Below are 27,323 nucleotides of genomic sequence, written 5' to 3'. Positions count from 1 at the left end.
ACCCCCACCAGGCAGTGTCTGTCTAGAAGCAGGAAGAAAACCTTTACCCTTGATTGTTCTTTTCAAATATGGTTGCTCAGCACTGACACAGAAATTAACCAATGTAAAACTGGAGCCATTCACAGCTGAAAATGACCCAGAAGTTATCAAACTCTAGTGACCACAAAGAGAGGACCTTGTGTCCCCAGGCAGGCCTCCTGTGTGCAGGTGCAGCTGGGGCCCTGGAAATGCCCATGTGGGCAGGGCTGGGCTCCATGGTCTCCCTCGAGGGGACAGAAGTAGGAACCTGCTCTCACAGCTCTGCTCAGGAGAGCACCTCCTGATGGAGATGGGGACAGCCCCTCATGAGACCCAGATGTCCTGGTGATTCTTGGGCATGGCCTGAATCTCAGGTTCTTCATGAAGGGTGGGGAGGGCAGCCCAGACACCGCAGGTCTCACAGGTCCTGCAGGGGACAGCCAAGCTGCCGCGTATCCCACAGATCTTCCAGGGATAGCACCTTGGTGTGCTTGTGGTCCAGCAGGTACATGTTCAAGTGGCTCTCATCATGCCACACAACCATGATCCCATTGGTCAGGTCGACCCCCATCACCAGGTGACAGGCCAAGGTCAGTCAGTTAACCTCCACCATCAAGCCCCCAAAAAAGATCCCCATGTAGTAAACATCGCCCTGGTCCCTGGGGATGCGGGCCTTGGACTGTGGCTGGTGCTGGTAGCTGAAGTCTTCACAGGACACCTGGTAGAAACTGGGGTTCAAGGTGCCAAAGAGGGAGGAGAGGATCTCCATGCCCACATGATCACAGGACTTCAAGTCCACATCCGCACATGGCAGGTCGTCCACCTCACAGAGGAAACGCTGCTCACAGAAGCAGCTGACCATCGCCATAGGCTGCATGGACACATTCCGCCAGAGCGGGGTGCCTGGGACTTCAAAGACCACCACCCTCCAGCCCCCCCCCCCCAGAAGGGCACACGGGCCTGGCAGCCCATTCGTCAGTGATATATATATATATGACACAGTAGGTGAACCTGTGTTCAGGTTCTGATCCTGAAGGAGGATCACTGTCAGAGGCTAATGGCAAGACGCCAGAGCTGGGGACCATGGAAGTGTGCACCTTCTTCAAGGGGGCAGGCCCCGGGCTGCTTTAAGCTACAGCCACTCTCCCAGTCTGTCCCAAGGAAGTCTGCTTATGGGGCCTCCCTCTCTTCTCCCAGAGATGGGGGCCATCAGCACCTCATCATACAAAGGGGAGCCTGAGGCTTCAGAGGCAGGAAACCAAACCCACAGTCAGCATGCAGGAGCCAGGAATGCTCCTCCTGGGCCGAACAACCAGGCAAACCCTGCAGGTGCCCTTCCCTGGCTGACCCCCTGCAGGTCCCATCCCCACCTGCCAGGAATGGAGCACTTTGGGGCACAGCCCTCCTTTCTATGGCCTACAGACTGGCTAGAATAAGCAGGGCTGGCCTCCTGCCCCACTTTGCTTTGAGGGGGCTGTCACTGGCCCCACAGAGCTGTCTCCACCCCCATAGGGTCCTCCTTTGAAGTCTACTAGGCCTTTTGCTGACAAGGTCCATCAGTCAACCGCTGCTATTCCTAGGAGCGGTCACCCTCGAACTCCCCCAGATCAGGAATCAGGTCCACCCTGTGGGCAGGGAAGGGGAAAGAGGACCGCTAGAAGAACAGGGGGCTTGTTAGTTAGGCCCCAGCTGTGAGCCCAAGAGTGGAAGCTCCCAGGTCCAGGTCTACATCTCCTAGGCTTCAAGAAGTTGGAAGTCCTGTCTTTCTGAGGGGACTGCCTGTGGGGACAGCAGCTGCCCCATTGTCAGCAAAGGGTGGTAAGCCCCTCTGAGATGGGTTTTTATTAAGGTTTTATTTATTTGTTTGAGAGAGAGAGACAACTAAAGAGAGAACACAAGCAGGGGGAGTGGGAGAGGGAGAATCATGCTCCCCCGCTGAGCAGGGAGCCCAACATGGTGGGGTTCGATCCCAGGACCCCAGGATTACAACCAGAACTAAAGATAGATGCTTAATGACTGAGTCACCCAGGTGCCCTGAGACTAATTTTTTTTTTTTTTCCACACAGGCACTAAGGCTACTTCCCAGTGCATGCCCCATACCTGGCAGCTTAGTAAATCGCTCACACAGGGAAAGTGGGCACTACATTTAAATAGGAGACAGGGCCACACTCAGCAGGAAGAGAGGAGTCAGCTCACTGGGGAGCAAGTCCAGGTACAGCCAAAAGGGGAACAAGCCAGATGTGAAGCAGGGGCAGAGAAGAGTTCTCCTGGCAGAGGGCAGGCAGAATGTAAATGCTTGGATTCAGGCCAAAGACACATGTAGGATGACCACAAACCTGGGAACCCCACTGGGGTAGGGGGGATACGGTGGGGGTGGAAAGGCTGGAGAGGACAGGCAGCTGGGGAGCGGATCACAGAGAAGCTCAAAGGTTATGTTCTGAAAAGATTACTCTGCTGGTTACCAGAGAAGAATGGGCTCTGTACAATGGAGGACAGGGAGACCCTAAACCTAAGCCCTAACCCTAACCCCACCCTAACCCTAATCAAACACTGTGCTCAATTTTGAGGACTGACAGCTCTACTCTGAAATCACAAACAAGTCCATCATGCTGGCTTTCACTCCTTGCTCCTTGCTCAGTATTGCACTGAAAGTTCTATCTAGAGCAATAAGGCAAGAAATAAGGAATCCTCATGTGAAAGGAAACAGTAGATCTAGGTCTATTCAGAGACCAGAGACGGTATCATCTTATACAGAGAGCTTCCCAAAGAATCAACAAGAAAATCAACAAGAAAATTCTGCAAAGTTACAGGACAACATATCAATACACAAAAATCTATCTTATTTGTATACACTAGCAATGAATCATCCAAAAAGGAATTTAAGAAAACAAACCATTTTAGGGAACATCCACATGGACAAAATACTTAGGAAAAGATGTAATCAAAGTATACCTCTTGTACACCAAAAATTACAAAATATTGCTGAAAGAAAGTAAGGGAAACCTAAATAAATCTGAGGACACCCCATGGTGATGAAAAGACATACTATTGAAAAGATGGCAACAGTAACAAAGCAATGTAGAAATTCATTATGCTCCCAAGAAATTTCACAAAGGCCTTTGGGAAGAAATGCACAAGCTAATTGTAACAGTCATATGGAATTTTAAGGAACCACAAGATAGCCAAAACCACCTTGAAAAAGAAAATCAGGGCACCTGGGTGGCTCACTGGGTTAAGCTGCTGCCTTTGGCTCAGGTCATGATCTCGGGGTCCTGGGATCGAGTCCCGCATCGGGCTCTCTGCTCGGCGGGGAGCCTGCTTCCTCCTCTCTCTCTCTGCCTGCCTCTCTGCCTACTTGTGATCTCTGTCTGTCAAATAAATAAATAAAATCTTTAAAAAAAAAAAAGAAAGAAAAGAAAATCAAAGGTGAAAGGTCATACTTCCAAAGTTCAAATCTTAACACAGAGCAACAGTAAATGAAGCATTGTGATACTGTTATAAAGGCATGCATACAACCTGAAACAAATAATACATTATATGTCAATTATTTGATTTAAATTTCCAAAAATTTTTTTGAATAAATAAAATAAATTTCTTTAAAAAAAATGCATACAGATCAGCGGGATTTAACTGAGAGCCCAGATATAAACCCCTTCATCTATGGTCTACTGAATTTTGACAAGGGTGGACAACATTACACTGGGGAGACAGAATGGTCTTTTCAACAAAGGGTGCTAGACAATCAGCTGTCGATATACACAGGAATGGAACTGGACCCTTACCTCACACCACATATAAAAGTTAACTCAAAATAAGTTAAAGGCTTAAATGTAAGAGGTAAAATTATAAAACCTAGAAGAAACAAATGAGGATAAATCTTGATAACCTTGGATTTAGCTATGCTTTTAGATCTGACACCAAAGCATAAGATGGAAAAGAAAAAAAAATAGATAAAATAATATCCTCAAAATTAAATATCTACCCCAGGTGCCTGGGTGGCTCAGTTGGTTAACTGTCTGACTCCTAATTTTGGCTCAGATCATGATCTCAAGGTCATGAGAGTGCAGGGCCTGCTTAAGATTTTCTTTCCTTCTCCCTCTGCCTCTATCCACTTGCATACTCTCTCTCTATATCTACCCCAGGTGCCTGGGTGGCTCAGTTGGTTAACTGTCTGACTCCTAATTTTGGCTCAGATCATGATCTCAAGGTCAACTGAGTGCGGGGCCTGCTTAAGATTTTCTTTCCTTCTCCCTCTGCCTCTATCCACTTGCATACTCTCTCTCACTCACTCTTAAAAAAGAAATGGAAAAAATTTAAAAAATATTTGTACATCAGAAGACACTATGTAGAAAGTGAAAAGACAGCCCCCAGAATGGAAGGAAATACTTGTACATTATTTATCTAATAAGAGTCTGTTGCCCAGAATATGTAAAGAGCTTTTACAACTCAACAAAAAGACAACCCCATTGTTCAAATGGACCAAGGACTTGGATAGACCCTTCTCCAGATAAATCATACAGATGGTGAAAAGCACATGAATAGATCTCAAACATCATTAGTCTATGGAAATGAAGACTTAAACCAGCTAGATGTCCTTTTACACAAGTAGAATCGTTATGATCAAGAACATGAAAAATAACAAAAGGATGTTGAGAAACTGAAGCCCTTAAATCTTGCTTGTGAAAAATGGTACAGTCTACATAAAAAATAGTTTGGCATTTACTCAAATAGATCCAAGCAGAATTACCATAGGCTTCAACAATTGTATCCTTAGATATATACCCCCCAAATTGAAAATACTGGTTCAAACAAATAAACAAATATGTACAGGAATACTCATAGCAGCCATGTACACAACAGGCAAAAACCAGAAATGTCCATCCATGGGGAAAAGGATAAATGAAATGAGGTAGATCCATAAATGGCTATCTTGTTCTGCCCTATGAAGGAATGAAGTAAAATGGTTCACTTGTGGGGAAAAAATGTGGTGTTTCCTTAAAATATTAAGCACAGAATTCCACTGAAGCCTATATGCCCCCAAAATTGAAAATAGAAGTATCCATATTCAGAGCAGCATTTCTCACAACAGCTAAAAGGTGGAAGCCACCCAAGTGTCCATTGACAGATGAACGGATAAACAAAATGTGGCTTATAGAACCATGGAATATGATTCAGCCTTAAAAATGAACTGAGTTCTGACACAGGCTACAACACGAGTTGAACATGGATGTCATTACGCTGAGTGAAATCAGCCAGGCATGAAAGGACAGATACTGTATGATTCCACTTGGATGAGGTGTCTGGGACACAAAGCTGGATGTGGCTACAGGGGGCTGAGGGAAAAGGACAATTGGGAGTTGATGTTTCATGCATACAGGCTCCCTCAGGGAGAGTGAGAAAATTCTGGAGAATGGTGTACAACAGTGGGAACTCATCTAGGGCCAGAGAATTGTGTACCTGAAATGTTTTAAGGGGTCAATATTCTTATGTTCAGTCCCTGTGAAAAAGTGCATGAAGGATTGCTGCATGTCACAATGTAGATGGACACTGAAAACAGCCCCAGTGACATAAGCCATATAGAAATACCACTCAGATGGGAGCCATCTGTGTTCCTTAAGTCCATCAAAGTTACCCAAATAAGGGAAAGCCCTGGAAGAAGATCCAGAAGAAGAAAACTGGATCCAAAAGGAGAAGACATTTCAGACCATTGGGCAGGTGGTGACAGCTGAAGTGGGCCTGGGTTCAAATGTGAGAACCATCATGATTTCCTCCCTTGGGGTTACATGGTGGTTCTGCGGGACACTGTCCCTGTTTGGGCAAAATGCACTGAAGTATCCTGTGTGAAGTGGCAAACATGGTAAAGAAACAACAGCTGGGGACCCTGAGTGTGGAGATAAAGCATATTTGTGCTGCTGTGACAAATTACTGCAGATTTGAAATCACCTCAGAGTAAATGACTCTTCCAAACATCCGTGTTAGCACCACATCACAGAAGCAGAGAGGACATCAGACTTCGGATAGAGGTCAAGTCCTGCCAGATCCAGTTCCCCCACCGTGGAGAGGCCACTCAGCCTTGGAGGAAGACCCATGTTAGCAAGAGACTCCTGGGAGGATTAAATCGGGTGTCCCCAGGTCTTGGGTACAGTAGAAGCAGTAGGATTTGGAATTCCAATTCTCCACAACGCTCCACCACAAAATGGTAAGAACTGTGAAAAAGTGTGAAGGGAAGCCTCAATAAAGTGCACTGGGGACGCCAGAAGGGGAGGCTGGAAGGGGGCGCCTGCCACTCAGTGCCCATTACTGACCCCACATTACAATCCCCCATGGGAGAGACTCATCCATTCCAGGCCCCACAGGGGAAGCTGGAGGGTTCATCTCCTACAGGAAATCCACCATCCCTGCAACTAGGCTGGTGAGAATCCTCCATCTCCCTGAACCGCTGCCTTTCTCCAGTGGACTCTCCTTCCAAACAACCCTCCCAACTTCTTCCTCCTTCTCCACGAAATAATGTTCCTCTCCTTTGTTTCTTGCACTTGCCTGTGATGTGCCCGTAGCTTGCTCATCCCAGATTGCCATCCTCTGCTATTCCCAAATAAACCCATTCTGCTGGTCAAATAACTGGCAGTTTGAGTTTAAGGCAAACAGAACTAATAAATTCAAGAAACTTGCAAGGAACAAAATCAATATACACAAATCAATTGCATTCCCCCCATCAGAAAGGACTAGGAGAACAATCTCATTTACTACTGCATCCAAAACAACAAGATACCTAGGAGTCCCCTGAACCAACGGGGTGACAGACCTGTCTTCTGACAGCTGTGGGACACTGATGACAGGTAGAGAGGGAGACACACCGAAACAGGAAGACACTCTGTGCTCAGGGAAGAACCGAAACTGGGAAATTACCTCCTCTCTCCAAAACAGTCTACACAGTCCACTGTCGCTCCTGAGCTTCCAGACTCTGGACCAACCTTTACATGGGTGTGAACACAGGAAGGACCCTGCAGGGCTAAGGCAGGGGGAGCATGAGCACCAAGGCGGGTGGCCGCTCCGTGACTGCAGACTGTCTCAGGAGCCCCAGGAACGGAATCTGCATTCTCACAGAGACGCGGAACCCAGTGTGTGCATCTGAGCCCAGAAAGGGGAACCCCACTGCCCCACAAACAGCAGCACAAGAGGCCACCTAACCACACACAAAACCGGAAGCCCCAGTGTCTACACAGCACGCCCTTCCTCCTGAGACCAGGCACCCCCTCGCCTGTCCCCGCTGAGGCGGCTTCTCCTCCAGTGGTGGGTCCTGAGGGGGTGAGACTGCTGTCAGTGTGGACACAGCCTTAGTCCTCCACGGTGGGTCCTGTCACTGTGTATGTGGAACCATATCCTCCCCAGCTTGTCCTGTCAGCGTGGGAGCGTCCCCAAGTCCTCCAGAAATCTCCACAGTGGCTCCCAAGGAGGCCCTACTCCAGTTCCAGTTGCCAAGGCACAGGCCAGGCTCCCAGCAGAAGCTGGGGTTCTGTGCCCTCTGCAGGCGGTGGAAGGCAGTGCAGGCTTAGGGGAGTTCACCCTTCAATGGAAGCACCTGCTCCCTCCTGGGGTCCAGCTGGAGCCATTTCATTCTGGAAATTCAAACTCCATGAGCCCAATATCCCCCAGATTCTCCAAAAATAGCTAAGGAACAATGAATTGGAAACAATATGGAATGACAACGGTCCCTGAACCAAACGTTGACAATGAACATGACCCTGGCCCAAGCAGACCCATACTCTGACCTGAACTTGCTCTCAATCCTGGCCCTGGCCCCAATACAAGACCCTAATCTTAGCCCCCTACCCAAACAGTGTTCACAAGACTCAAAAGGTAGAAACTGAAAATATCCATCACTGGTGAATGCATAAACAAAGTGTGGTGAAAGGTTTCAATTGGGTTCAGGTTCAGCTTTCAGCCAGAGTTCTAGATCAGGCTTTGAGGATAGCGTCAGAGTGAGGACTTAGAGTGAGGGGCAAGGGAGCAGTTAGAGTTTAGGGCTTTAGGATTTAGGTTTAAGACTCAGGGTTTCTGGGACAAAGTTCAAGGTCAAATTTGGGGTTTGGGTTCATGTTGGGATTTGAGTTCAGAGTTCTGGTTTAGGGTTTGGGTTCATGCTTCAGGGCTTGGATCCGGGTTCAGGTTCAGAGTTTAGGCTTTTGGTACAATTTCAGGTTTGGATTCAGGGTTTCAGTTTGGGCTTTAAGGTCAGGTTAGGTTTCACCGTTAAATTTAGGAATTGAGGTTGTATTTAGAGATGACACATTTTTGTCAGTTGTCACCTAAATCTGAAATGTATTTCATCTGGGTGTCAGGAGCTCATTTAGAATTTAAGATCTCAGTAATTCCCTACCCACAGCATTCTGATCCCAGGGTCTCCCAATCATTGAGAATTTGCTTTTGTCTTGGCTCAAACATACCCTTGGCAGACAAGGGTGAGTAGCTGCCAAAGTTGGGATGATTTCACAATGGTAGAGGTGTGAACCCAGATATTGTGGAAATGTTCATGGAAAATGAAACAGGTGACAAAATAACTGGTCAACTTCTTATTTTTCCACAAAGACAAAGTCTTCAATAGAATCTGATAGTGTTCCCTAGGAAGGCCTATGGTATTCATTACCAGTACTGAAAGAGGGCTCCCTCCCCTGCTTTAAACTAAGAATCACAGCAGAATACACCCTATTTTGTGTCAAAAATAAAATGTTATTATTTGGCTGTTCCAGTGTACAATTTGTGGAAGCACTGACAACATTTTCCTTTTTCAGATCCTCATCAGCACACAAGTAAAATGCAGGCAGTGTTGTAATGCACTGCTCATTGAAATACCAAGAATTTTAAGTCTCAGCCTAAAGAGCTAGTCATGGGGTGGACCACCCAGGACAGGGGCTTATCCATTGCAACTGTACAAGTGGCCTAGTGGCCCATGCCAGTGCCACAGAGGGCCCAGGAAGCCAGGTGCTTCATAACATTGCTGAGGGCTGAATCAGACTTGTCCTGAAGCCCACACGTGCTAGATCCTCTGCTACCTAAGGAGAATCCCAAAAGTAATCATGGTCTTGGCCCGAACAAGACGAGCATCTGTGTGGTATAGAGCCCGCAAGATATACCTGCCATGCAATGGGGACTGACTCAGCCAAACAATACCTACATGGAATTCAACCACAGACAAACATGCTGTGAGAAGCTTGAGGCTGACGGAGAAATGGGGAGTGGGAGGGAATTCCTGAGGCCTTCATTGTTGGCCAATCTCACTATCATCTTTTTTTTCTTTCACGTGCAGGGGCAGGGTCAGGCAGGATGGATACCAGTGACTTCCCACTCTGCCTCTGGAAAAGAAGAGCTCTCTCCCATCTTCCATCATGTTGCAGATCTGGGGTGTAGGAAACTACTACCCATGGGCCAAATGGACCTCCCCCCATATTCTCACAATCAAGTGTGCCTGGAACATTAGTTATGGACAGTCTGTGGCTGCTTTCAAGCCACAATGCAAGAGTGAAGTCATTGCCAGAAACACCACATGGACTGCAACACCTAACAGAAAATCTTTTCAGAAGACTTTCCAGAAAAGTCTATGCCCATCCCTGGTCTCAAAGATACTAGGATCATGTCCTTTCTTTGAGGATAACTTAGCCTCTTCTGAGTCAAATCAATTTCTTCACCCCCAGAGGCAAGGACTTCCATCCTTTTAGCCAGAACTCCATCTCCATCCTCCTCTATTGACGCCATTCAAGGTGCAGGTCTACAGGTCTGCAGCCCAACGGGAATTCACTGTTGTTTACAGGGTAGTGATGCTCAGAAAAGGAGATGTAAGTTTGACCTTGTGAGGGTAAACGTGTGCTTCCTCTTTGGGACCCACAGTGTGCAAGAATACAATACAGTAGCATGCTTTCTGTCCCACAGGAACGGCCATGCAATGTGGTTGAATAGTGATCTCAGAAGAAAGCCACCTTCACAGAACAAACTTCATCTGGGGGGACTTCCAAGTCCCTTGTCCTGCACACTAGTTTCCACTGAGGCTGGGGGCACACAGAGGGGCAGAGACTCCCCCTGCCCATCAGGATTTTGAGGGATGGCTACTGCTCCAGGACCAAAGATCCTGAAACCATTCATCCATCTGTCATCCAGCCAGGCATCTGTGAGTGAGATCTACTCCAAGCAGAAAGGACAGACCAAGAGACAGAAAATGACAGCCTTGTGTGACAAGTGCCATGACAAGGGACACTCAGGAGGACTGGGGGTGTTGGCCAGACCTGGGGGTAGGGGGCCAGGGAATGCTCCAGGAGGGTGATCACAGCTGTGTCATGACAGGGGATCTCAGGAGGACTGGGAGTGTGCAGGGTTGGCCAGACTCAGGGGCAGGGGACCAGGGATACTCCAGGATGTCACAGTTGTGCCTTTGGGTGATTACACATGTCAGCTTGACTGGGCATTGTCCAGACCAGAAACGACAGCATGGGCGAGGGGCAGTGTCCCTAAACTTACAGGAAAGTTTTGTAAGGAGATTTCTTTCAGTATGATTTTAAGCCACATGTGGCCATTAGTCCCTAAAGCTGATTATGGAGAACATGAAGTCTGTCGTTGGCCACGGCTTTCATGGACAGTTGAATGAGAAGTCATCAAAGAGGGAGAAAAACCATGAGAGACTCTTCGTTACAGAAACAAACAGGGTTGCTGGAGGGAAGGTGGATGGGGGATGGGGTAACTGGGTGATGGGCATTAAGGAGGGCATGTGATGTAATGAGCACTGGGGGTTATACGCATCTGATCTATTATTGAACACTACACTTGAAACTCATTATTTCTATAGGTTGGCTCATTGACATTCAAATAAACAAAAATAACTCAAACAAACATTTCTAAAAATCTGTGTGGAACCACCAAAGACATTTAACAGCCAACGCAATGTTGAGAAAGAAAAACAAAGCTGGAGGAGTCACAATTCCAGATTTCAAGTTATACTACAAAGCTGCAGTCATCCTAAGAGTATGGCACTGGCACAAAAATACACACAGCGACCAAGGGAGTGGGAGAGAAGCTCAGAAATAAACCCACAGTTGTGTGGCCAATTAGTGTTCCCCAAAGCAGGCAAGAATATTGAAAAGGAAAAGGAAATTCTCTACAACAAACTGTGTTGAGAGAACTGGACATCTACTTGCAGAAGAATGCAGTTATTCTGCTTCCCTACACCATACAGATACATAAACTCAAAACAGTTTCAAGACCTCAATGGAAGACCTGAAACCATAAAAATCCTACAAGAGGGCACAGACAGAACTTCTTCACAGCAGGAAAACTAGGAAAAAGTAATAATAAAAAGACAACCTATCAAAAGGGAGAAGATATTGCAAATATCCTATGCAGTAAAGGAATAGTGTCCAAAATATGTGGAGTGGATACAACTCAACACCAAAAAACAAACAATCCAGCTAAAAAATAGTCCAAAGACATGAACAGACATTTCTCCAAAGAAGAAATACAGATGGCCAATGGTCCCAGGAAAAGATGATCACCATCACTCAAGCTCAGGAATATGCAAATCAAAAGTATAATGAGATATTAGCACATACTGTCAGAATGGCTCCCATCAATAGCACAAGGAACAGCAGGTGCTGGGATGGTGTGGTAAAAGGGGACCCTCGTGCACTCTTGGTAGAAAAGCAACCTGCTGCAGCCACTCTAGAAAACAGTATGGAAGGTCCTTAAGACGTTAAACATAGAGCTATCCTAGGATCCAGCAACCACACTACTGGGTATTTACCTAAAGCATACAAAAACAAAAACTCAAAAGGATACATGCACCCCTATGTTTCCTGCAGCATTATTTACAAGATCACAACATGGAAGCAACCCAAGTGTCCATTGATAAAGTGCTAAATGAGCTGAGAGATGTACACACACACACACACCATACACAGTAGAATATTACTCACCATAAAAAGAATGAAATCTTGCCATTTGCAGTCACATGGACGGATCTAGAGAGGATTATCCTAAGTGAAATCAGTCAGTCAGAGAAAGACAATACTATATGATGTCACTCCTGTGTAGAATGGAAGAAACAAACATACATAAATAAAGGAGAAAAAAGAGACAAACCAAAATACAGATTCTTAATGACAGAGAACAAACTGACAGATACCAAAGGGGAGGTAATGGATGGATGACTGAAATAGATGAAGAGGACTAAGAGTACACTTGTTTGATGAGCAGTAAGTAATATACAGAATTACTGACTCATGCTATTGTACACTTGAAACTCATATAACACTGTATGCTAACTCGACTGGAATTAAACAATAAAAAAGATTTTTCTTTCAGTAACCTACTTGAAAAAGCTTTGATACACAATGTTCATATGCCCTACTTGGGAGTATTTTCTCATCAATATTTATTCATTCGATGCCTTGAATTCAAATTTCACTAAATTCTTACATTTTGCCTGTTAATCCTAGCCCACAGGAGCCATGTCCCTTTTCATCCACGATCTGCACCTGTGCATTCAAGAGAGTGTAAGTAGAGAAAGATGCCATGTCATAATCCAGAAAGCTATTACTGTGTCTGTTTTAGTATGAGATGGTCACAGAGTGTGGGACAGGTTTCAGAGCTGGTTTGTTCTCTATCCTGGATCACTAACTTATTGGTCATGACTTGGATCCATTTGGCTACTAGATTTCCTGTGGGCAAGCTTGCTTCCAAGCAGATCTATGGAAGAAGCAAAGGTGGGTAGATTCAGTGCAGGATAGGAAGAGGGTCAAGTACAGGAACTGGATATGGGAGGGTATGGGTATGGGAGACAGAAGCAATGGGAAGACACCAAACTCACCAGCTGAATGCAGGAGGCACAGGTCAAGGGATCTCATGATGTGGGGTGTGGAGGCTGCTCTGAGCTACCTCTGGGAGGGAGAGGGGGGAAGGAATAAGAAAGAGAAGCTGCTTTCCCCTGGCCCGTGCCACTTGCCTACCACTCCTGGCAAACATCAGTCTACACTGCTGACACAGGCTGGCCTCACAATGGGCTGTCTCGGGTCCTTCAGCTCTAAGTGGGCAGCTGGCTCCAGGGCTCAGGAACATGCTGAGGGAAGTGGCAGGGAAGGCTGGCCCTCTGGGGTATCCCTTCTTTGAGCGGAGAGCCCTGAGGATGGCTGAAAACCCACTGAGAGGTTTGAAAGACATGCCATGAATGAACTACAGCATGGAGAAACAGAAAACACTATTAGTTTTTAAGGTCAGAGCTGTCGGCTGATGAAGTGGGGAGAACTTCCCTGAGGAGGACGTAGGGGAGGGCAGGCTGGGCTGAAAAGAGAGACGTGGTTCTCCTGATTGGGAACCTGCAGCCTCCTTCCAGGGCAGGTCATTATCCTTACCTCGCAGGGAACTGATGGAAGTGTTCCATCAGGGGACTGACAGACCTGCCTCTTGAGAAGGCTATCTTGGCATCAGGTTGCTTAAGGCAGAGGATGAGGGCCACATGGAGAGAGGGAAATACCTCAGGGGGTCATGGGGTAAGAGCAGAGGCTCATGATCATGAAGATGATGAAAAGTAGAAGGTGGAAGCATGGGAGCCCCTGGTATGAAAGTGCCATGGGCATAGTGCCCACCGCTACAGTGACTGGATGTCTTCTGTGCCAGGCATGGTTCACTTCAGTGGACTCCAGACTAGTCCTGACCACACCCCTAGGAAGCATGCACCACCACCGCTCTCCTCTCTCCATACTGCTGCTAGGAATCACAGTCACCAGAAACTGATCGGTTTTTATGATAACCAAGCACCTCTGGTGGTGTTCTAGTGTGACCCTCGTGTCTGGCCAGAGACTGCTGTCTACCTGTCTCCACACAACTCAACAGACATGAGGGTTTCCCTAAATTCCACAGGTTCTGATGAGACAGATCCCAGGCCCCATACCCCACCCACCACCAACACCCAGTGGGTCACTCGGGACACCGGCTATTGTTATGAAACTCACCATTCCCTGTTCCAGTCACTTCCAACAGGAAGTCAGGTTCTGATCCCCCAATTTACCATATACTGGTTGCTGACTTAGGGCCATGCCATGAACCCACAGGGCACCTTTCTGTTAGAGAAGGCCACCCTGCACCTCCTGGAAAATATTTCTAAGAAAATACAAGTCCATCAGGGCTACAGTGTGAACAATGGTACACAGCCTGCATGGTAGAAATCAGTAATTCTAACAAGAGTTCACCACCCACCCACTCCCATCTCATAAAACCTTCCTCTGTTCCCATGGAAGTCGTGGTCTGCCCTCAGAAAATACCCCAGGAAACTAACCTTTAAATGAATGCTCCCTTCATGCTCTGGTTCAAATCTTGTCCAACCACAATAGTATAAAAGTAGAAGTCAGTCACAAGAAGAAAATGGGACAGTCACAAATATGTGGAAATTTAACAACATATTCGTAAACAACCAATAGTCAAATAAGAAATCAAGAGAAAATTTAAAAGTACCTGGAGACAAATGAAAAAGAGAACCTATGAAAAGTTATGGGATGCAACAAAAGTAGCTCTAAGGGGAAAGTTCATAGAAATTTAGGTCCTCATCAATCCATCTGAAAGTTCTCCAATAACCAACCTAATATACACAGAAAAAAAGTAAAAAAAAAAAAAAAAGGCAAAGTCCCAAATCAGTAGGTAGAAGGAAATAACAAAAAGGAAAGTGGAAATAAATCCAATGGAAACTAAAAAGGCAAAATATCAATGAAAATACAACCTGTCGTTTTTGGAAAGATAAGCAAAATTGACAAACTTTTAGCTAGACTCATCAAGAAAGAGAGAGGGCTCAAATAACAATCAGGAAAGAAAGATAATTGATTACTGTCTCACATCAAAATCCTATAGGAGAACCCAGACAACGTCTTCAACCTTGGGCCCTACAACTTCTTGCAAGACATGCCTCTAAAAGCCAGGGAAACAAAAGCAAAAATGAACTATCAAGACTCCATCAAGGTAAAAATCTTCTGCACAGCAAAGGAAACAATTAACAAAACTAAAAGGTAGCCTACAGAATAGGAGAAGAAATTTTCAAATAGCATGACAGATAAAAGTCTGGTATCCAAGATCTACAAAGAACTGCTCATACTCAACACCCAAGAAACAAAGAAACCACTCAAGAAATGGGAAGAAGACAGGAAGAGACACTTCTCCAAAGGAGACACATAAATGGCCAAGAGACCATGAAAAATGATCCACATCACTTGTAATCAGGGAATTCAAAACCACAATGAGATACCACCTTCCAGCAGTTAGGATGGCTAAAATTAACAGGACAAGAAACAACTGTTGGCAAGGAGGTGGAGAAAGGGGAACCCTCTTACACTCTTGGTGGGAATGCAAGCTTGTGCTGTCACCCTGGAAAACAGCATGGAGATTCCTCAAAAAGTTAAAAATAGAGCTGCCCTATGACCCAGCAATTGCACTCCTGGGTATTTACCTCAAAGATAGAGATTCACTGAAAAGAAAGGGCCCATGCTCCCCAGTGTTCATAGCAGCAACGTCCACAATAGTCAAAGTGTGGAAGGAGCTGAGATGTCCTACAACAGAGGAATAGATAAAGAAGATGTGGTATATACATACCATAGAACAGTACTCAGCCATCAGAAGGGATGAATGCCCACTATTTGCATCGACATGGATGGAACTGGAGGGGGTTATACTAAATGAAATCAGTCAAGCAGAGAATGACAATAATCATGTGGTATCACTCATATGTGGAACACAAGGAATAGTGTGGAGGACCACAGGGGAAGGGAGGGAAAACTGAATGGGAAGAAATCAGAGAGGAAGACAAACCATGAGAGACTCTTAATCATAGGAAACAAGTTGGAGGAGAGGTAGGTTTGGGGGCGGGGTAGTTGGATGATGGGTATTAAGGAGGGAACATGTGATGATGAGCCCTGGGTCTTACATGCAAATAATGAATCATTGACCATTACATCGAAAACTATACCTTGGCTAACTGAATTTAAATTAAAAATGTGAAAAACTTAAAAAAGAAAGAAACATGAATAGCACAAGAATACAAAGGATCGTTAGAGAGTACTGTGACAAAATAGAGGCCAACACCTTGGACAACCTAGTAGAAATGGATAAATTCCTAACAACAACCTAGAATGAACCATGAAGGAAAAGAAATCTGAACAGACTGATCACTAGTAAAAAGATTGATTTAATAATCAAACCCTCCCAGGAAACAAATGCCCAAGACCAGACAGTTTCACTGAGGAGTTCAACCAGATGGTAGAAGAAGAATTAATACAAACCCTTCCCAAACTGTTTTTTAAAAAGGAGAGAAGAGGGGGGCGCCTGGGTAGCTCAGTGGGTTAAAGCCTCTGCCTTCAGCTCAGCTCATGATCCCAGGGTCCTGGGATTGAGCCCCGCATCAGGTTCTCTGCTTGGCGGGGACCCTGCTTCCCCCCACCTGCCTGTTTGTCATCTCTCTCTCTTTCTCTCTCTCTCTCTGTGTCAAATAAATAAAATCATAAAAAAAGGAGAGAAGGGCATATGTCTAGACTCATTTTTTGAAGACAGCATTACAGTGGTATCAAAACAAGACAAGGATGCCACAAGAAAAGGAAAGGCGAATATCACTCATGAACAGAGATGCAAAAATCCTCAACAAATTATCGACAACATAAACTCAACAATCCATCAGGAGAATGACACAACATGATTCAGTGTGATTTATTACAGGAATGCAAGGATGATTCCACATCTGCACATTCACCAAGAGCACACACCACCTTAACAAAATAAAAGATAAAAATCCTAGGATTGTTACAATAGATGCACAAAGAACACCTGGGAAGATGCAATATACATTTATGATAAAGACTCTAAACCATCTGGGTACTGTGGGAACACACCTCAACCAAACAAAGAGCCTATATGAAAAGCCCACAGCCGACATTATACTCGAGGGTGAAATGCTGAAAACTTTTCCACTACCAGCAAGAACAAGATAAAAATGCCCACTCTTACCACTTTCATTTATCATTGTATTGAAAGCTCTAGTCAAACCATTTAGAAAAAAAAAAAAAAGAAAGAAAGAAAAAAGAAAAAAAAGATATGAAATCAAATAGGAAAAGAAAATGGTCACTATTTGCAGATAACATGATACTATATGTAGAAATCGCTGAAGAGTCAACAAAAATACATTTTTATTAACAAATAAACACATTTGAATAAATTAGGATAAATAAATTCAGTAAAGCTGCAGGATACAAAGTCAATTACAGAGACATGTTGCATTTCTTTTTTTTTTTTTTAAAGAATGTATTGATTTGACACACACAAAGAAAGAAAGAGAGAGAGAGCATAAAGCAAGGGGAGCAGAAGAGAGGGAGGGAAAAGCAGACTCCATGCTGAGCAGGGAGCCCAATGCCAGACTCATTCCCAAAATACCAGGATCATGACATGACCTGAAGGCAGCCCCTTAACTGACTGAGCCACCCACGTGACCCAACTTGTATTCCTTTCTACTGATGACCAACTTCCACATAGAGAAATTAAGAAAGCAATGGCTTTAATGATTGCATCAAGCAAAAAACATTTAGGACTAAAAGTAATCAAGAATGAGATAGACCCGGTATACTGAACATATGGTGGAAAAGGAAAGAAAAACATGTGCGTGTTGGTGGAAAAATGTATAGGCCAAAGATCTGGAAGATGACACAAATAAATGGAAGCATATGCCATGCTCATTAGCTGGAAGAGTTAATAATGTTAACATGTCCACCATACCCAAAGCAATCTACAGATGGGATGAAATCCCTATCTGAATTCCAATGGCATTATTCAAAGAAATAAAAGACAGTCCTAAAATTAATATGGAATCACAAAAGACCCCAAAAACCCAAAGCAATCTTGAGAAAGAAGAAGAGAGAGAGAGTCCAAGATGGTGGAAGAGTAGGAGACCTTCATTTCATCTGGCACAAGGAATTTAGCTAGAGAACTCTCGGACCATTCTGAACACTTGCAAATTCAAGCCAAGATCCAAGAAAAGAATAGCAGCAACTCTACAAACAGAAAAGTGACAACTTTCCACAAGGTAGGAGGTACAGAAAAGTGAGTGTAAGCTGATAGGTGGGAAGATAAACCCTGGAGGGAGTTAGCCTCTATCAGCCAGCTACTGCCAAGTGGCAGCAGAGCACAAAATTGGAACTTTTAGAAGTCGGATCTGATGAAGGATGTCACTCTGGCAGCTGGGCAGGGTTGGAACCCTCAATGGGACAGTGTGGTCTCAGGATCCTTGGGGTCCCAGGAAGACCAGGGTGCTTGAGAGCAGCAGAGCTCCCAGGTATTAGAGCAGGGAAGCTGGCTGCAAAGAGTGAGCCCAGGAGTGGGCTCTAAGCTGGAGGTTGCCATAAACTGTGACCCATGACACAGTCTGGCCACTGGTCTTTGAGAAGAGGCCCAAGAAGTAGCACAAATGGGGAGAGATCCCTTTCTTCCCCAGGAGGAGTGGCACCTGAGCACCTTGTGGCACCTTGCTAAAGGAGTCTGCTGGATCTGGAGACTCCAAACAGGGTCATGTGCCAGAGACAGAAATGCTTGGTCACAGGTCCGAATAGCACGGAGTACAGACAGGGAGACATGAAGGACTGACCTATTTTCTGTGAGGGTGCACTGAAGGAGTGGGTCCTGAGCTCTCAGCTCCAGGGTCAGAGATAAGGAGGCTGCCATGTTTATTCTCATCCCAAAAAATAGGGATTATTCCCTGCATATTTTCAGACAAGAATGCTTTGAAAATGAAACTCAATCACAAGAGGAAAGGTGGAAAAAACTCAAATACATGGATGCTAGAGAGCATCCTACTAAAGAATGAGTGGGTGAACCAGTAAATTCAAGATGAATTTTAAAAATTCATGGAAACACAGGAGAATGAAAATACAACCATTCAATATCTTTGGGATGCTGTGAAGGCAGTCCTAAGAGAGAATTATATAGCACTACAAACCTTTCTCAAGAACCAAGAAAGGTCTCAAATACACAACCTAACCTTACACCTAAAGGATCTAGAGAAAGAGTAGCATAGAGAGCCTAAACCCAGAAGGAGAAGATAAATAATAAGGATTAGAGCAGAAATCAATGAAGTAGAAACCAAATAATAGTAGAACAAATCAATGAAACTAGGAACTGCTTCTTTGAAAGAATTAATAAGATTGATATACCCCTGGCCAAACATCTCAAAAAGGAAACAGAAAGGACCCAAATCAATAAAATCATGAATCAAGAAGGAGATATCACATCTAATACCAAAGAAATACAAACAATTATAAGAACATAGGATGGCAACTCTATGTCAACAAATCAGACAGTCTTGAAGAAATGGATGCACTCCCCAAAATATAGAAACAACCAAAACTAAAGCAGGAAGAAAGGGAAACCTAAAGAGACCCATAACCAGTAAGGAGATCGAAGAAGTCATCAAAAATCCCCCAGGAAACAAGAGCCCAGTGCCAGATGGCTTCCCAGGAGAGTTCTACCAAACATTTAAAGAAGATTTAATACCTCTTCTTCTGAAAGTTTTCCAAAAAATACAACTAGAATAAAAACTTCCAAACCCTTTGAATGAGGCCAACATTACCTTGATACCAAAACTAGACAAGGAACCCACCCAAAGGGAGAATTACAGACCACTATCCATGATGAATATGGATGCAAAAATTCTCACCAACATGCTGGCCAATAGGATCCAACACCCCATTAAAAGGATGATTCACCATGACCAAATAGAGTTTATGCCTGGGCTGCAATGTTGGTTTGATAACCACAAATCAATCACCGGAATCCACTACCTTAATAGAAGAAAGAACAAGAACATAGGATCCCCTCAATAGATGCAAAAAAAGCATCTGACAAATTAATGCATACCTTCTTGATCAAAACTCTTCACCGTGGAGGGATAGAGGGTACATACTTCCACATCATAAAGGCCATCTATGGGGAACCCACAGAGAATATCATTCCCAATGGGAAAAAACTGAGAGCTTTTTCCTTTAGGTCAGGAGCACGACAGGGATGCCCATTCGCATCACTATTGTTCAACATACTAGAATTCCTAGCCTCAGCCATCAGACAACAAAAGAAATGAAAGGCGTCCTAATTGGCAAAGAAGAAGTCAGACTCTCACCCTTTGCAGACAATAGGATACTTTCTGTGGACAACCCAAAAGACTCCACCCCAAAATTGCTAGAACTCACCCAGGAATTCCGTAAAGTGGCAGGATATAAAATCAACGCACAGAAATAAGTTGCATTTGTCTACAGCAACTAGAGGTAGTTGCAACAGAAGAAAGAGAAATTAAGGAGTCCATCCCAAGCATAATTGCACCCAAAAACCATAAGATACTTAGGAATCCATCTAGCCAAAGAGGCAAACTATCTGTATTCAGAAAACTATACCATAGTCATGAAAGAAATGGAGGAAGACACAAAGAAATGGAAAATAGTTCCATGTACATGGACTGGAAGAACAAATATTGTGGAAATGTCTATGCTACCCAGAACAATCCACAGATTCAATGCACTCCCTATCAAAATACCACCCACATTTTTCACAGAACAGGAATAAATAATCTCCAAATTTGTATGGAAGCAGAAAAGACTCTGAATAACCAAAGGGATGTTGAAAAAGAAAACCAAAGCTGATAGCAACCCAATTGCAGACTTCAAGCTTTCTTCAAGCAAGGAATAGGAAGGAAGGAAGGAAGGAGAGGAAGAAGAGAAAGAAAGAAGAAGGAAATAAAGAAATAAAGAATAAAGAAAGAAAGAAAGGTAGGACAGAAATTAACCCACACATGTATGGTCTTAACTTATGACACAGCAGCAGAAAATATACCATGGGAAAAGGACTGTCTCTTCAGTGAATGGTACTAGGAAAGCGGGACACTAAATGCAGAAGAATTGACTAGACCACTTTTTTTTAAAAAAGATTTTATTTCTATTTATTTGACAGACAGAGATCACAAGTAGGCAGAGAGGCAGACAGAGAGAGAGGAGGAAGCAGGCTCTTTGCAGAGAGCCGAATGCAGGGCTCGATACCAGGACTCTGGGATCACTACCTGAGCGAAGGCAGAGGCTTTAACCCGCTGAGCCACCCAGGTGCCCCTGGACTGCTTTCTTACACTGGACCTACAAATTGTGAGTGGATGAATGACTTGAACATAAGAATTGAATCTATAAACCTCCAAGAAGAAAACACAGGTAGTAAGTTTCTCGATATTGGTTTTAAGGAAGAGTCTTTTACACCAGACACCAAAAGCAAAGGCACCAAAGGCAAAAATAAACAAATGGAAGGATATCAAAGTGAAATTTCTGCATGACAAAAGAAACCATCAAACCCTTAAAAGCCAACCTCCGCAATGAGAAAAAATATCTGCACATCGTATGTGTGAGAAGAGGCTAATATTCAAAATACACAAAACACTCCTTCACATTCAAACAAAAAATAAAAAATACAAACTCGGAAGAAAATGTGAATAGCTACTTTCCAAAGATGGCGTACAGGTGGCCAACAGACACAGAAAAAGTTGTTCAACATCACTAACAGTCATCAGGGAAACAGAAGTCCAAACCACCATCAGGTATCACCTCACAACAGCTAGAATGACAATCGTCCCAGAGACAGACACCAGGTGAGGTCAAGGGTGTGTACACAAGGGAACCCTGTGCACTGTTGGTGGGAATAAAAATTGGGGCAGCCACTGTGACAAATGCTATGGAGGTTCCAGAAAAAATGAATGCAACTACCACATGACCCAGTCAGTGCTCTACTGAGTATTTCTTTGGAGAACACAAAAACACTCCCTCCAAAAGAGAGATGCACTCCCATGTTTACGGCAGCATTATTCATAATAACCAGACATGGAAACATCGACCTTGGGAGCATTATGCTAAATAACTCAGACACAGAAGGACAAACACCTGAGGCTCTCATGGACATTCCATATGGGAAAAAATACTGAATGCATAGATAGTGAGAACAGATGGGTGGTTTCCAGATTTGGGGATAGTGGGAGAAATGGGTGTCTAAGCTTTGAACCCTCACTCATTGGGCACAGAGCTCCATGTCCACGTCAGCATGAACACTGCTCCTTCAAATCTCTTGTCTCCCATTCCTTCAAATCAGACACCAAGCTCCAGTCACCACTCTATTTTCCCTCAGAGAAGTAAGGAAAAGGATAGAATAAAACACTATGTGGGCACAGCACATTTCTATCCAAATAGAATTCCGCATTCTTTCTCATCTGGGAAGCCCTACACTACCCATAGTAATGAGAGGTGCCACAAGTTCAGTCCTCATATATATAGATGACCTTGTGTTTTTCCTTTTGATATTTGGATCTCAAAGTCAATGTCTATATTGCTTTCTCAAAATAACAAGAATAAGAATGACGTGGTCACGTAAAGGTCTGGGTCTCCATAACCAGACAACATGGCTCTGGTTCAGATGAGGATGAAGACACAACCTCTTCCAGGAAGCAAAGCCCAAACCCTCAGGGATCCTGACACACCTCATGGGTGATGGGCTCCTTTGCTCCGTGGAGTTGTCTGAGTGCAAAGATGCAGGCATCCTCCAGGGTTCATTCTGTTTTCTTCATAAATTCTCCAGTTCAAGTCACAAGGGACTCATGGGGTCAGGTTTCAGAGCCCAGAATGGGCCACCAGGTGAGTAGCCACACACACACACACACACACACACACACACACACACACACACCACCTTCCTCCCCTACCAGGGAAGGCTAACAGGGGCTTGTGTTCCATTGGGAGCACAATTAGCCACCCCCAGGCTTCTAAACAACCTACACTTCTCCTCCATTTCTCCCCCTCACAAAGAGCACTGCGCCCTGTTACAGCTCTGAGGCTATGTCTTACTTTAAAAAATAATTTCTTTTTAAAAAGATTTTATTTATTTATTTGACAGAGGGAGACACATCAAGGGAGGGAACACAAGCAGGGGGAGTGAGAGAGGGGGAAGCAGGCTTCCCAGCAAGCAAGGAGCCCAATGTGTGCCTCAATCCCAGCACCCTGGAATCATGACCTGAGCCAAAAGCAGATGCTGAACGACTGAGCCACCCAGGCGCTCCTCAAAAATAATTTCGAATATCAGAAAGTGGTTCATGGAAGAGAAAAACATGAACCCCTACAAAGGATTCTTTGACTATTTCAGAACACTGTTCTCCCATTGTTTAATGAAAACAGGAAAGAAAAACACACAGATTTCCCCTTCCACTAGCAGGTCTGATTCACTTCAGTGATTGAAAGAAGAGCAGGAAATAAAAGAGGAACCGATGATGTACTGATGACCATCAATCCAACCACTGAACTTTCAAATCTTCACCCACATGCAAAGAAAAGAAGCACAAACCAGTGTCTCAGCCTGGCAATGTGGAGAAGTCTGAAGTGGAGTGACAGGGACAGACGATGAGGTTGTGTGTGTTGGCTGAGGTTGGTGGCACAGATGGTGCCCTGCCAGCTCACCACCCGGGCCTGACATGTCCTCAGCCAGGAACATGCTCACAGCCCTGACCTGTCACAACAGTCACACGGAAACACACAGCCACCCCTGGAGACAGCCCTGCCTACAACCTCTTGCAGAATGCACTCATCTCTCCTCCAGGACCCCTGTCAGCTCCAGGCAGACCTGGAACGCCCCTGTCTGCTGCAAAGCTCTAGGATCCCCCACCCATCCTTCCAAAATTACACTGGACCAAGTCTTTCATGAGAAAGGGAGAAGGCTACCTCCTGAATGGTTAACTCTTTTCATCTTCTGTTGCATTTCTCTCCACTTACCTTTCTCCCTGGGCAAACTCTAAGGACCATAGGAATATGCTCTGAGATCTGGATCTTTCATTGCAGCTTTCTGAGGACTCCTTATGCAATAAGAAACTAGTGTATCCTATCACAGTGTGTTAGAAAATGATCATCCACATTGAAAAACCACTCATTTTTACCTCATGAAGCAGAACATGGTTTTCTTCTTTCCTTCATTGACTTCAATTCCAATTCGTTTCCATGCAGTGGTAATTCCTTTGCTTCAGGTGTAGGATTTAGTGATTCCTCACCTGCATACATCAGCCGGAGCTCATCACAAGTGCCCTCCCTAATAGCCATCACCCATTTAACTCTTCTCCCCACACACCCTTCCTCCAGCAACCCTTGGTTTGTGCTCTGAGGTTGAGTCTGTTTCTTTTGCCTATCTTTCTCTTCTCACTATGTTCATCTGTTTTCTTTCTGAAATGCCATAGGAGTGAAGTCATAGGGTATTGGTCTTTCCTTACTGGTTTTGCTTAGCTTAATCCACTCTAGATCCATCCACATCCTTGCAGATGGTAAGATTTCATTCTTTTTGAAGCTGGCTCTTATTCCACTGTGTGTGTGTGTGTGTGTGTGTGTGTAATATTCATATAAAAATATATATAAAATATATAAATATATATATAACACATTAAAAATATAAATATATATAAAAAAGATGTGGGAGACTATATATATGTAATATTCATATATTATTCATATATGAATAATTACATTACATATATTCATATGTAATTATTCATATATTACATATATACATAATCTCCCACACCTTTTTAAAAATTTTTTTTAATTTTTTAAATAAACATATAATGTATTATTAGCCCCGGGGGCACAGGTCTTTTAATTTTTAAAATAAACATATAATGTATTATTAGCCCCAGGGGCACAGTGTGTAAACTCGCCAGGTTTACACACTTCACAGCACTCACCATAGCACATATCCTCCCCAATGTCGGTAACCCCACCACCCTCTCCATACCCTCCTCCCCCTGGCCACCCTCAGTTTGTTTTGTGACATTAAGAGTTTCTTATGGTGGGGCGCCTGGGTGGCTCAGTGGGTTAGTCCACTGCCTTCGGCTCAGGTCATGATCTCAGGGCCCTGGGATGGAGTCCCGCGTTGGGCTCTCTGCTCAGCAGGGAGCCTGCTTCCTCCTTCTCTCTGCCTGCCTCTCTGCCTACTTGTGATCTCTCTCTGTCAAATAAATAAATAAAATCTAAAAAAAAAAAAAAGAGTTTCTTATGGTTTGTCTCCCTCCCAATCCCATCTTGTTTCATTTATTCTTTTCCTACCCCTCAAACCCCTATGTTGCATCTCCACTTCCTCATATCAGTCTCCCACATCTTCTTTCTCCATTCATCAGTGAATGGACATTGGGACTCTCTCCATAGTTTCACTATTGTTGAAAATGTTGCTATAAATATCACGGTGCTTGTGTCCCATTGAATGTGCCTTTTTGTGTCCTTTGGGTGAATACCTAGGAGTGCAACTGTTGAATCCTCAGTTGTCCAGTTTTTAGCTTTTGGAGGAAGCACCATACTCTTTTCCAGAGTGGCTACATCAGCCTACATGCCCACCAACTGCAGGAGGGTTCCACTTTAAGCAGAACATTACGTGCCAGCAATTTCTTAAGGAGAAAACAGAAAAACTGTGGGATAACCTGACTCCCCCAGCATCAGACAAGCAGCTACAGAAATTCACCCCATGTTCCTGACACCAAGCCCCTTGAAGCCACCTCTATCCACAAGAATTCCCAAAGACTCTCTGACTTCAACACCAGCGAAATTACAGAGAAAATACGGCATATCCAACTATCTAGATGATCCCTTTAGTGAAACTAGAAAGTCAAGCTTCACTTTTAAATCATCAAAGGCTCCTTGGAATCATTTTGGATTTTCCCTCTGCCCTCTTTGCAATTCTTTGGATGAAAAGACAATGAGTTAGGAAACTTCACCTTTGGCAAAGGACAAGACATCATCCGAGTCTCTATCTGACCACAAACAGCCATTCTATGTGCTGGCTGTTCCACCACAGCCTAAGCCCAGTGGAATAAACACTGTTAGATTAAGGAACACATTCTATGTTAAAAACATACACTGAGTAAATCATATCTTTCCTTTCTAATCCAAGGGATTGCCTAGGAAAAAGATGTTCCAAATACATTTGTAAACCAGAAGTAAACAGAGAAAATGGGATGCCCTGCCATGTGCTCCCTGCAGGGAAACTCTGGAACTTTGGCACCCACTCTAGATTGCTGACAGCTGCTTCAGTGTGACTTTGTGGCTCCACTGGAGACAAGAGAAAAGCTCAGGAGGTTTGGGATGAAAGAGAACTGTTACCTCCCATTCTGACATGGATGTGACCTTGCACCCAGTGCACCTGCTGCTTTCTCTGAACACTAACCTCCTGTGACGAGCTGCATGACTGACTCAGACGCTGATTTCAAAACTTCAGTTCTCATGAACCCAGAGTGAAGAAGGGTGGGGATAAACGGGCACCTCCAACCTAAGGCCTGCACACCTGCTCCAATTCCTAGGAGAACTGGAGACACATCCTTGTCTTTTAAGTGGTAATTAGCTTCATTCTAAAGTCAACCAATGCCATTGTCCTTTCTGGATAAGTGAAGTTACTCTTCCAGAAAAACGCTCAACTTATTAGCTCTAAATGCAAAATGAGTCAGGTTTGGTTTCCCCCCTCACAGCTCCAGACCCTACTGGGAAGCCCCTCCTGCACCATCCTTACAGCCCATTACTACCAAACCTGGGGAAACGGCACAATGCTGAGCGGGTGGATAGCTCCAGAGGTTGTGACTGCCACTCATGAGCCTGGGGAAACAGAGAATACACAGCTCACCACTCCTTCCTATATAAACAAGCTGCAGAGCCTCACCTTTCAGGGTCTCTCACACTAGCACCTCACGACTGCCCTCAGTGCCGACAGGCTGGACTGACTCTTCTTCTAGCGTCTTTCACACTGCAGCTCAGCACTGCCTCCAGTGGTGGCAAGCAGCATTGCCATGCTTTCCAGTGACACTCGAACCACAGCTCACCACTCCCTCCAAGGGCACCAACCTGTACTGTCGGGCCTTCCAGCATCTTGTAGTGCAGCTCACAACTGCCTCCACTGGTCTCAAGCCTCACTGGCATGTCTTCTACTGTCCCTCAGATGGCAATTCAGCACCACCTCCAGTGGAGGGAATCTGCACAGCCTTGCTTTCCCATGCCTTGCACTGTGTCTGTTCACTGCTTTAGACATTGTTGGAAAGCTTCAGTGGCATGTCTTCTTGCAGTCTTGACCACTGCAGCTCAGTACTGCTTCCCTTGGTGGCAAGCTGAACTGCCTCATCTTTCAGCATCTGTTGCACTGGAACTCAGCACTGCCTCCAGTGGTGAATGATAAGAACTGCTTGATAGCATGGCAATGCAGAAGTCTGTCACTGGAGGCAG

The 27,323-nt window shown here is 44.6% G+C and overlaps 1 pseudogene; it reads right to left on the bottom strand.

Annotated features, from left to right (window-relative positions):
• Nucleotides 1-184: 184 nt before the first annotated feature.
• On the bottom strand, nucleotides 185-27,023 carry LOC116589331 (annotated as a pseudogene).
• Between the last annotated feature and the right edge of the window lie 300 nt (nucleotides 27,024-27,323).

Source organism: Mustela erminea, chromosome 4 (genome assembly GCF_009829155.1).
Source record: "Mustela erminea isolate mMusErm1 chromosome 4, mMusErm1.Pri, whole genome shotgun sequence".
Classification (NCBI taxonomy): domain Eukaryota; kingdom Metazoa; phylum Chordata; class Mammalia; order Carnivora; family Mustelidae; genus Mustela; species Mustela erminea.
The sequence above is the reverse complement of the archived record's forward strand: the minus strand, read 5'-3'. Positions and strand labels throughout refer to the sequence as shown.